Source organism: Scardinius erythrophthalmus (assembly GCF_964197995.2).
Source record: "Scardinius erythrophthalmus genome assembly, chromosome: 14".
NCBI lineage: Eukaryota > Metazoa > Chordata > Actinopteri > Cypriniformes > Leuciscidae > Scardinius > Scardinius erythrophthalmus.
Genome location: NC_138234.1, coordinates 20,604,483 through 20,615,620, shown reverse-complemented (window position 1 = coordinate 20,615,620; position 11,138 = coordinate 20,604,483).

Below are 11,138 nucleotides of genomic sequence, written 5' to 3'. Positions count from 1 at the left end.
TTGTTCTTTTGAGCCTTGAGTCTTTTCAATCTTTTCAATGTATCAGTTTGATAGATTTAGGTCACAAAATGTTCTAAACGATTAATTTGGTTTAGTTGCAAAATGAGAATATTTGCAATATGGCACATGAGTAATATGGATCATTTTAATGCTGCTTTTGCATCTTTTTTTAAGCTTAAAAATATCTTTTTAGTTTTTATTTATTTAATTCCATGGAAAAGAGCAACTACTACAATTCAAGGTATCTTGTTTTTTTTTGTTTTTTTTCACAGAAGAAAGTAAGTCATACAGGTTTGAGTAAGTAAATGATGACAGAACTTTTAGGTGAGCTGTCCCTTAAAAACGAACTTAAACGACAATCAACCCGAGTCAAAAGAAGCGCAAAGTGAGCTGTAGGTATTTGTTGACTTTTCTTTTTCTCATCAGAGGTAATGCTTGTCATTTTGTTGTTTTCAGGCCTTCCTTTTCGCATTGTTGAACCTCTAATTTGTGAAGGTAAAGTTCAAAAGATCACCAAGTGCATAATCACGACTGTTATGTCTATCTCGAAGATGTTTTGTTCTCCAAACTGAGCGCTGAGCAAACATTTCCATTCAATTGATCTGTTGCGGTGCATTCTCTGTCAGTTCGACTTGTTACTTTCAGCCGCAACTTTGGTGGGCTCCTGAAGCGCACGCACGCATGCAAACACACACACACCGTCCTCTGTTTCTCTTTCAAGTCAGGTGTAGACGCATAATTATGTGCTTCATTCAGGCCTTTAATACAGGCCCAATTTTCAGAGTTGAAATGGACGTTCAGAAGCTGTTAGTGTTTTTACCGTTTGCATCTGCAAGGGGGGTTGAAAAGGCGACTTGACCCGGGATAAAACAGACAGTCATCTGACAGGAACAAAGACCAGGTAGACAATATGCCATGATTGGATGACTTTTGTCAAGTATTTTGAATAGTGTGCAATCTTTCATCAGCTTTACAGTCCAATAAAAATAGATGTGCTGTATACATATTCTTAAATACCACAAAAAGGTGAAAAAATGCAGAAAAGTGCAGATGCAAATCTGTCAGTCATCGTAGTCTTGGATAACATCAAGTCTCTCCTGAAGTGCTGTTGAGTAACTTTGGATTTTTACTCAATGTTACTGATATTGTTTTAATTCAAGTTGGATTTCATAAGGATAATGCATTCAGACAAGATCGACGTCAGTCATGCATATGGTACGTATTTTAACTCCAAGCATTTGTCGATTTGTCTTAAAATCTAGTTTCTAAATCTCCTGCTAATACTATGCTTTCAATAAACCTTAGTATTCATCCATGAATCTGGTATTTTGATGGTTTGGGTGAACAAATATCAGGCTTCAATATTTTCTGACCAACATACTGTAAAAAAAAAAAAGCATATACTTAGCTAAGAAACATTATTTGTTTTGCCTTGATTTTAGCTGTTTCTCAGCCAATCTTTCTTTTGTTAGGGAGTTCTCATGTAGCAGTAAAAGAAAACTCCAGGATTATGAATGTGACAGAAACACTGCTGGAAGGGGTTGAGTTTCATGGGAATGAGGACAACTAAGGCGCCTGACCCAGTACACAAAATCTTAGTTATTTTGTTTTAATAGTTTGGTTTAACCGTTTTGGTTTAACCAAATTAGTTTGCGTTTATAAAAAATGACATGCCTTAAAATGCATGCTTCCACCTTCAGGAACTGTCAACATTCTTCTAATAATCCTGCACTTAAAACAGAAGTTTTAAGTAAAATAAGCTAATATTTGACAGCCTCTTATGTTGCTAATAAACACATAACTTGTTCTTTCAGTGTGTTGAACGCCGGCCCAGATGCAGAGATCCTGTAATAATCATATTGACTGAAAATTTACCCTGAGGGGAAGTTTAGTTGCATGAGAACACAGTGATCCCATGCACAACGTGACCCTGGTTTGGTCTCGAATGAACACTGGAGAAAGTACACTGGGGTTGTTAAGAATAAAAAACGAACTTATAAAGGTGCATTACGGTTAAATCGGTTAGCAATTACAGTTGGGGAAATGGGCACTGAAAGCACATTCAGAGGCATCAAAGACATCTCAGCAATAGCGCAAAGTTCAAACACCTGTCTTTGAGCATTTGTGCAAGGGTGTACATGTAGTAAAATTGCGTAATTATGACTATTATCATTTGTAATCGCACATAAAAGAGCATTGGTTTTGTGATATTAGTAGAGCAGGGGCTGAAGGTGCTAAAACTACAAGTCAGAGTTTCCTTTTCATGTGGTCAGCAGTGGTTGTTATACCTTTTGAGTGCCTTGATAACTGTGGGAAACATGTTACACGAGATGAAAATGATGTTAGCTAGCGTGTGAAAACCTCCTTTTCTTGCCGGTCCAACAATCTGCGCCAACTATATTTGCATATACATGAGCGACTTGCTTTAGCATAGCATTAAGGTCTCCTGATCGATCATGTGGCCCCGTTTGCTCCGCAATGTGGTTATGATTAGCAAGATCAGTGACAGAACCTGGGGGTCGGTATCTACCTTGGAGCCTCTCCTGATGCCCACCTGCACTCACAAGGCAATGTTTTGCTGATGGGGAAGAAAAATTCCCCAAGCTTCTCCATTTCTGCCCCTGTAGATCTTGGCCCGTCAGCGGCTAGGGTGAGCAGGATTTGAATGCTAATGCTAAGGCCTGGGGAGAACAGAGAAGGAGATGGGTTATTGTTGCATGTTCAGGTTAAGACAATAAACTGAAGAAAGACGAGAGAGCAGGCAGCGCATTCCTGCTGCTGTAAGCTCCGGCAGTTTCCCACAGGCTCCCACTGAAAACCTGCGGAGGGGAAAATATTTAGCTTGGAGGTTCACACGGCAGCAAAGGCAGGCCAAGCTAAACCGCACGTATGATGACTATGGTTGGGAAGGTGGAGGCGGAGACGCCGACAGACGGTTGCTACGGTACGCGAGAGAGTCTGGAGCCTGACCTGACATTCCGGCCGCACTGTCAGCATGTCGACTGGTGTAACTTAATAAGGTACGGTGAAACTCTAGTAAGCCGGTTTTCCACACAAAAATGGCCAAAAAGTTGACCAGAATTGAGTTGTTACAGGAAAATGAAGGTCAGGAGGGTGAATCACAGGAGTTTGGGTATTTGGTTTTGGTTGATTTCACTGTACCCATTGACAGCTGTTTCACAAGGTTTTAGCTACTGTGCACTCAGAAAAAATAGCAAAATTTTTACTTGTGCCTGCAGTGACCTTTAAACACACCTTATTTACCCCTAAAGAATTCATAGAAGTACCTTAAGTAGAGATGCATGATACCATATCGGTATCGGCCGATATATGTTCATTTTTGATGTTATCGTTATCGGCCCAATAAAAAAATTGGCATTTATATTAAAGTCCTTCGGCTGAGACCCTTCAGATATGCACTGTTTGCCATGATGGTTCTGAATTGCTTGAAATATGATTGGAATAACTTTTGTTATTATGTGGAATAACATGTTCAGTGCAACATGTGCAGCGCAAGTCTGTCATATAGGCTACATAAAATTATAATGAGAACATTATAATTGTGTGCTTGGGACATGGATTTTAATGGTGAGACTTGTTTGTGGATTTAGATTTATCAGCCAATATATCGGTTATCCGCTTTCAACTATAAAGAATTATCGGTATCAGGCAAAATTTTCATATCGGTGCATCCCTAACCTTAAGGATTTGTATTAGTATCCTAAGGTGGTAATGTGCACCTTTTAGGGCCCAAAAGTTTGTCACAGGGGCAGTAAAGAAATAACATTACTTTATTTACCCTTAAAAGTGTCATAGCAGTACCTTAAAGGTATATATTACTATGCACCTTTTAGGGGTACAACATCTGTTCACTTAAAAAGATACCTTATTTACCCCTAAGAGATTTATAGTAGAACCTTAAGGGTACGTATTACTACTCTAATGGCGCTTTTCCATTACCAGTACCCGCTCAACTCGACTCTGCTCGCTTTTCGCTCCGTTTTCCATTGCAGATAGTACTTCCACAATAGTACCTGGTCGTCATAGCGACACCGCAGGAAACTGCCGTGACTTAATCTTCTATGCGAGGCACCCGCTACCCACACACACAGGACAATGGAGGAAATCGAGTGTATGCTGTTTTTGGATGTTTTTGTTTTTGTTGTTTTTTATTCAGGATACTCCGTCTGGCGCGTGCAATGATGACGCAGTGAATAGTGACGATTCTCTCTGACCAATCAGCAGTCTGCCGTATTTTCACGTCACATTTTAGTATCGCCTCAGCTCGCTCAGAACCTCGCCGGAGGTGGTACGAAAAAAAGTACCTGGAAGCAGGTACAGGTAAAACTTTTACACACTGGAAAACCAAACAAAGCCGAGTCGAGTCGAGTCGAGCTGGTACTGTGTAGTGGAAAAGCGCCATAAGGTACTGAAATGCACTTTTTAGGAGTAGATAAGGTACAAAGGTGTCCTTTTAAGGGTACTGCCTCAGTGACAAGCTGTTGTACTCCTAAAGGCACAATTTTTTCCTGAGAGTGTAAGGGACGAAAATAGGTTGAGTCAATTGGACATTCTTTTATAGAGTCAGCCGGTTCAATGCACCAGTTCTGGTCCATCGTATTTCAAGAACCCCAGCTACTGGCTTGTCTTTAGTACATGGAGCCTCATCAGTCTTTCTGAGATTTGGAGGAAAAATGATTTGTAAGGGAACTGAAAAACATTGTGAAAGCTTGTTGACGGTCAGGTGCGGGGTCGCCGGAGTCTACGATCCATGACTCCCCCTTAACCTTGGCAGATAAATTAGGTTTATGAGAACCCGGGGTTCTTCAAAGAATCCTAATGGAGATTAGGAAGCAAGAGTTTGACCTGGTTAATTACCCCTGCAACTACTGCAGGTATAAATGCAACCCCCCTTTTCTTTTTGTCCACCCCCGACGCATTGATAACATCTCCCTCCGTCACGGACCTTCAGACTAGCTTTAACATTGTACTGCTTCCCTAAAGAAGGCATTCAGACAGGCTGGAGACAGCGCTCACTAAAAATGCCTCTGTAGAGCTGAAGCCTTCTTTTATTAAGCTAATTAGACCTTGTGGAATAAGGAGGCTGGTGGAAAGTGCACCCAGCTGCTAATAAAATCAGCGCCCTGACATCTTTAAACACCCAAATGCTATGTGTTTATCCTTTTTCTTTAATTTATACACTACAAGAAGTGCTGACGAAAGGATTTAGCATTTGAAAATAAGCCAAATGCAGATTGTCGCGACCAGTCTAAAAGTGCAACACTATGCAAAACTGTTTGTTCAACCAAAGGCAAAAAATAAATAAAAAATAACATTTATTTTGAAAACCTATACTGGACAACTTTTATTTTGAATATTGTTTTTGAATATCAGCCACTCTGCTTTCTAGATCAAGCACTAGCAACATCCACTGGTGAATAATTTAAAATAAGGCCAAGAATGTGCACTAAGAAAGTAAATGGAGAACAATTTGATTTTACTCTATGCCGATAATCTAGATTATCACTATAAAAATGATCAACAGTTTTTGATTTCCCCTCCAGCCTAGTTTTTCACTGACTGTTCTCTACTTCTCCCTGTTCCATTCTTTGGATTCATTCTTCCAAGCAGAAGAATTGCTGAGAGTGCAAGGTCTGTATTCTTTATCATCCTTCTTATTTTCCCCTCTCGGCGTTAAGGAAAAACATTTGGGAATGTTTGAGACTGTCCGTTTAAGAGTGTAACTGAGGACTCTTCTTAAATCTGTCAGCATCTAATTTCAGCCATGAGACCCCAATTAAACCCCGTGCCAAAACATTTACTGCATACGGCACAAGCACCTGCTGATTATTAATATGTCCAGTTGTATATCAGAGGATGTGTGTCTGAGGAATTCATTCCCTGTGGACTTCAGGAGCAGACAGGTGCTTCACAGCTGCAACAATGGAATTCCAACTGCTCTGACAAAAGAACTTATTTAGATCACAGACGAATGGAATCGCTGCTTTTAGTTCTGACCTACTCAGCTTAAAATTTACACCCCATGATTCCCATGTAGCTCTAAAGGAATCCCATTGTTTTCTGCCGTAAGAGATTCAATAGACCTTTCTTCAGGACCAAGCTCTTGGCCGTTTTCCCAAATCCATTGTTGTGTGTTTTACATTTGATGTTTCTTCATGTCATCTTGGATTTCAATTTGGAGTTGAAGTCATGTTAAAGAAAAAAATCAGCATTTGACTTAGAAATAAATGAAATATTCCATTAATTTCAATAAAGCTCTAGTGATGGGACCTGAAATAGCATCCAGAGCTCAAGTGTGGCTGAACGTGACGGGTGTGAGGCCTGAATCCATTACGACAACTTTCCTGCTGTTGACGCTTGTTTGCTGGCAGTCAACACTGAAGTGTTTTGGCAGTCTGATGGTCTCAGGTTGCACTTATTTTCTGTGTGAGGTCTACAGATGGTTTTGAAACGTTGCCCGAATCCTCCCCCGTTGAAAAGCAGCGATATTATTTCGGCGAAGCACAATTCATCCCATTCCTTACGTCTGGAGATGTTGCATCAGTGTCTCTTGGGGATTGACTAGCTTTGCAAACCTCATTGCAAAAGATTTAATGAGAAGGATTTAGTCAACCTCAAGCGATGGAGTTGAATTTTCCTATATTGTTTATGGAAAACAATAGTCTTGACATGTTTGAGTCATCCAAGTGATGTACACAGGATTGTAGTATTGTTTCATGTTACGCAAGTAATGCAATGCGATGAATTTGAGCAATTAGTTTGAAGTAATTGGTTTAAAAGTTTAATTTGTGAGTCATGTGAGATATTTGTCATAATTAAACCACATTATGTTTTACTCAGTGTGGCTATTCTTATAGTCCAAATGCCTTTGTTATATAGCTATTGATCCATGTACAGACTTTTCGACTAATATCTTTCTCATACCCTGCGGATGCTTTACGTGAATGCTAATGAACATTTCCTTGGAGATCAGGCAGGTAGCATTTTAAGAGCAAAAATGATCTGGTTTTGGTTTTGATTTAACGGATATGAATGTTGTGTAAGTGTATAAGGCCTAAAATATTACATCATAAAAACTGTATTAAATAAAATATTTAAATTAAATATAATTCTAAAAATGATTGAAAACAATTAAATTTAAATCATAAAATTTGTATTCAATTTGACATTAAAATTAATGTTATAATTTAATATATATAATTTAATGTTTTATCAAACTAAAACGGAAAGCATAAATGTATTGATAAATGTAATATGCATGAATGCATTTTTATATTTTTATTTTAACTGTACAATATATACATACAGTATATAGTATACGTTTATATTACATCAGTTGTATATTTTCATATTGAGTGATTCTATTTTTAATTTCTAATTATTTTTTGGGATTATTTATTTATTATTGTTTAATTTAATACTAAATTATATTTTAATCATTTTATTTTTGAGTTGAAATCTAGCTGAATTTGTGAGCTAGATTTAAAGATAAACAGTTGAGGGAAGTATGACAAAATTGAAAGGGATAGTTCACCCAAATCTGTCATAATTGACTCACCCTCAAGTTGTTCCAAACCTGCATTAAGTTTCTTTCTTCTGTTGAACACAAAATAAGTTATTTTGAAGAATGTTGGTAACCAGACAGTTGATGGCCAGTTAACTGTCAACTGTCTGGTTACCAACATTCTTCAAAATATCTTCTTTTGTGTTCAACAGAAGAAACTTAATACAGGTTTGGAACAACTTGAGGGTGAGTCAATGATTACAGTTTTGGGTGAACTATCCCTTTAAGATCTATTCTGTCGTATATTATGCCATACTTCACTCTTTTGTTTATATCTCACATTGTATAGACGTTATGTAGCCCCACCCCTTTTCAGCACTGCACTCTTTTGTATTTACAGCATGAAGGTAAGATCTAACAGATTTATGAATGAACCTCTCGTTTTTAAATCTTCTAGTTATACTGACATTTGTTATGACATCCACTTCAAACATTATAATGTCCATGATAACCTCAGTGAACTCTACAATAAGTAAATCCAATTCACTAGCTAATTCTTCGACAGCGATGCCATAGAAATATACAGAGCTACCGCAAAATTTGAAAGACAAAAATCTAAAGATAGATGCGTGCTATAGCATTCAAACAAGGTTTTTAGCATAGAGTAATTAACCTCAGCAAATTCCTTATTTGGCTGATAAATTTCAATGTCAACTTCAAGTTCTTTACTATTTCCGTTCAGCTGCCCACAGCTGTAGGATGGCGTGTCTAGTCCTGACTCATCTTTTGATGAGACTCTGGTTTCCTGGCTATGATGGCCTACAGGAAATTCGGTCTCTGCTCAGTCCATAGTAAGTGGCGGCCATTTCCTCCCATCTACAGCTTGGCCTCGGGGTCTTGGAGAGCCAATGGGCCGTCACCACAGGATATGTGTAATCAGCTGATAGGGGACCATCAGAAGATCTGGGCATGGAGGATAGATGGCACATCTGTCCCTGGCACCCTCAAACCCAAACAAATGTCACCGGAAATGAACACTGATGACAGTCGTTGAGTTGGATCAGGCGAAGGGAAAATTAAAGTTTTACAGCAGCTCATGTAGCAGTTCAAGGTGAGCCACTGAGTTATTTTCATCTACATTTCCAAGTTAAAAAGAAAAAACTTAATCAACAGCACTTGTGGCATTAAAGGAATAGTTCATCCAAAAATGAAAATTCTGTCATCATTTACTCTCCCTCAAGTTGTTCCAAACCTGTATGACTTTCTTTCTTCTGCTGAACACAAAAGAAGATATTTTGAAGAAAGTCAGTAACCAAACGACTGATGGACCCCATTGACTTCCATAGTAGGAAAAAAAAAATACTATGGATGTCAATGGGGACCAGCAACTGTTTAATTACCAACCTTCTTTAAAATATCTTCTTTTGTGTTTAGCAGAAGAAAGGAAATCATACAGGTTTGGAACAACTTGAGGGAGAGTAAATGATGACAGAATTTTCATTTTTGGGTGAACTATCCCTTTAAGGTTGATTACCACAAAAATTAATTTCCACTTTTTCAAAAAAAGAGACACTTACACTTAAACATTAAAATCCTCACTGATTCAATAGTGTAGCCACAAAATGTTAACAATATGAGTGTTAAAATGATTTTATTGTTAAAAATGTATTACTTTCTAACCCTTTCTGTGTGAATTTATATCCAGTTTTAAAATTTAGTCAACATGACGACACTCTAAACCCCAAAACACCTGTAAACATTATGATGTAAACCGCTTTATGATGTAAACCGCTTTAAAGCTCAACAAATGCTGTCAACTGAGATTAACTTGTATTGAAGTATTCCTTTAAATGACAATTATTTGCTTATTCATATGGAATTTCAACATTTTACAAGAAACCGTCATTAGTACCTACAGTTTCTCTGTAATTATTTGTGAAATTTACTAGCAATTTTGAGTTGAAGTAAATCCTACCTACACAATTTTTTTCTCTTCAGTGAACGTGCTATTAATTACCATCATGATACATATAGCACACATTTCCCCTTCAGCTCCTTTCTTATAATCTCGGGTGCTTTGGTCGGATGGGAAAACAAGCTTGTTTCATGGTTGCCACGGAGAGAGGGGCCCAAACAGAGGAGATGTGATTCGATACACGTTTTATTTTCTCCCTCCTCAACAGGGGCGCGCTTTCGAGCGGACGTCTTGCGAAGGACAGGCGTGTCCGTGACTCTCTTCCAGGGTATTTTCCAGCCGCCATGTTAACTTGGCCTGACGACAGCAGAGTCGACAGCAAATGAATTTAGAGCTTGTTACGGGCCAGCAATAATCACTGGCATGTTCGGATTTCTGTCTCTCGAACCGCAGAGAAAACACTCCGGCTGATCAAGAAAGAAAACAGGGAGAGGATTCCCGCCTGACGGACGTCAGCGATGGCGTAACCTTGGCGCGCGTCTTTGTGCATGCGGAGTGTCGTCAAGATGACTGAGGCTCATTTGGAGACGCTCCAGGCCTGGCCCAGAGCTCCAAACTGGCGTACAAGCTGGAGAACATGGGAATGTGTTTGGATGGCGACCACACCAGAGGGTTGCCAAAGTCCACCTGCAGGTTGTCCTCGTGGTCTTTAGGGCGCAAGCGGGACAATAGGCCGCCCCCCCGTCAGCGAGAAACCGCTGATCTAGTCCAATGGGGGTCACCACAGTCAGCCGAATGCCGTAATGAAGCCCATATGTGCACGCCACAAGCATCTTGATCAAATTGGCAGCCGTCCCTATATTCTTTCTCTCTGGCTTTCTCTTCTTCCCCCTTTCTGTTAGGCTGCTGAGAGCAATTATCTTTCCCCCACCTTTCCAATGCAGCAAGAGTCCTCTCAGAAAAGACATCACTTCCTGTCTCATCTCACAGAGGTCTTAGGGGCCGTTTCAACAGCACCATTTTCAACTAAAACGAAAACATTTTGTGCGCTTCATTTACACGACAACACCGTTTTGGGGCCTGAAAACGCGAACTTTTTTGCAAATATACAAGTTTTTGCAAATATACCGTTAACGTCTCCATTACCAAAAAGCGAATTTGTGAAAACAGTGACATCATGCGCATGTGTATTAAGTGTTCAGTCTATAGTTTCTTTACAAAGTGACATAGCCAACTACTGGCCTGGCATGAATAATACAGGTCAGTGTGAACGGGGATCATTTTGACAATGTTGTCGTCTGTGCGCAAAAAAGAAAAGGAAAAATGTTTCTGTTTTTAGCACATCATTGTTGTGTAAACATACAAAGAGTCAATGACCAATGATAGTGTTCACGATAAAGAAAACTCTAAGAAACTTCTCAGAAATATGATTTTGAAAAACACTGAAATCATTTTCCAGGAAAGTGTCATTTTAAAAATGTCATGTAGTGTAACCAAGTAAAAAGGAACAACATATGAATCATTATTTTCGAAAGTAAGTTTACATATTATTTTTGTTAAAACGTTTAGTTTTTTTTAAATAACAAATATCATGTTTATATATAATATAAGTTTATATAAATATCATTATTAATTCATCAAAATCTAAACTTTTTGGGGAGTCAAACCATATGACATTTTACAACCAGAACTTCTAAT